Below are 2111 nucleotides of genomic sequence, written 5' to 3'. Positions count from 1 at the left end.
ATAGATATATATATCTATTTGTGTGTGTGTGCGTGTGTGTGTGTGTGCGTGTGTGTGTGTGTGTGTGTGTGTGTGTGTGTGTGTGTGTGCATGTTTTTGCTATTTGTGTCTGCGTTTGGCACCCCCTCTCTATCGCTTGACAACCGGTGTTCGTGCGTTTATGCCCCCGTAACATAGCTGTTCGGCAACAAGAGACCGATAGAATAAGTACTAGGCTTACAAAGAATAAGTCTTGGGTTCGATTTACCCGACTAAAGGCGGTGCTCCAGCATGGCCGCAGTCAAATGACTGAAACAAGAAAAGGAATAAAAGAATACACAGAGACGAACGCGCTTCTTCAGACAAACAGGAATATTCTTAAAGACATGCGCATACACCAAATATACATACATACATGTATATGTATGTATATGTATGTGTATATATGTATATATGTGTGTGTGTGTACTCATACATATACATAATCATATATACCGTTCATATTTATTTATTTATTTATTCGCACAAACATTTAATATTGAAAACTATATTTGTCTTACTAAAACAAAGATATGAAAAAACAAAACACATGGGTGTCCAATGTTCAGCGTCTCAACAGTTATCCAGTGCATTTGTGGTTTGTGGCAATGGGAATTGAGGAGACTTAAAGATCGAACATGAAATATACCACATGGAGAAACCAGGCAGTATTTATGAGATGCTTCTCGCCAGCTATCAAGATGTTTTGAAGATTATTTCCCTCATCAGCCGGTGTTAAAATGAAAACAATTGTCTCTTACTCACGCAATATATAGCAGTTATTGGCATCATATGTGCATGGTATAAAAACCAGTCAGGAACGGATAATAGAAAAATATACCATGTGGTATATTTCATGTCCGATGAATGTGTGTAAAATGTGGAAGCTGTCATTCGCATTCATATATCGTAGAAAAAGCGCATGAGATATTTTCCTCTTTTGCATTCTTGATACACATAGTCACTATTTCCCCTCTATTTCTATATAGACCGGTCACTATTACTTTTACCAGCCGACCTAATATCTTACACTGAGGAGTACTAACATCATCGAAACATATCCAATACTTTCATCACTTTACTATAAAAACAAGATCCATGTCTGAGTAGGATTCGTTTAGATTAGCTGCTATTATTGGAGTCATCTACCTTGAAGGCTATTTTTACATTTGCACACACCTTGTAGACTTTGTTTTCTAATTACAAGGTTTTTATTTGATAACCCAGGGTAGTTATATATATCTGAGATATTCTCTTGCTGTGTTTATCGCCTGACGATCATTTACCATAAACTAACAACGAAACTTTTGCTTATGACGTTTTATCACGAACACACTATATCATTTTTTATAAATACTACATTCTATGTACGAGCGTGTATGTTTGCGTATGCGTGTGTGTGTGTGTGTGTGTGTGTGTGTGTGTGTGTGTGTGTGTGTGTGTGTGTGTGTGTGTGTGTGTGTGTGTGTGTGTGTGTGTGTGTGTGTGTGTGTGTGTGTGTGTGTGATTGGCGATACAAACAGGAAATATGAAACTCAAAACATGAGTAAATGTTTTTTTTTATATAAATATTTAGCTGATAAGTGCTGTCGCATGAAACACTCGCTCCTTTCATGTTTTCCATTCACGACCAAGCAGCGTGTTATGTTCTTGAGCAAGACACTTCATTTCCTGTTGTTCAGTCTATTCAACAAAAAAGAAACCGAGTGCTAGTAGAGCCACGTAGCTCTTCAGCAACCGAAACTTCGATGTTATTCTGGAATAATGGTCCGAGGGAGATGTTCGAGTTTGCGGCTGGGACTTCATAGCCAACGAGAGCAATTAGGGAATTCAGGATGACTACTACCAGCTCCTCCTCCATTCTGAGTGAGGGCCGCAAAATATATATGCATGCATACATACATACATACATACATACATACATACATACATACATACATACATATTTACATACATGCGTGTGTGTATTTACATATATCAAATATATACGTGTATACACTCATATACATAAGTATACATACATTTACACACAGACACACGCACACATATATATGCATGTATGTATGTATATTTAGGGCAATGAATATTTTATC

This window comes from Octopus bimaculoides, chromosome 1 (assembly GCF_001194135.2).
Source record: "Octopus bimaculoides isolate UCB-OBI-ISO-001 chromosome 1, ASM119413v2, whole genome shotgun sequence".
NCBI classification, from domain to species: domain Eukaryota; kingdom Metazoa; phylum Mollusca; class Cephalopoda; order Octopoda; family Octopodidae; genus Octopus; species Octopus bimaculoides.
This window is presented reverse-complemented; position numbering follows the sequence as displayed.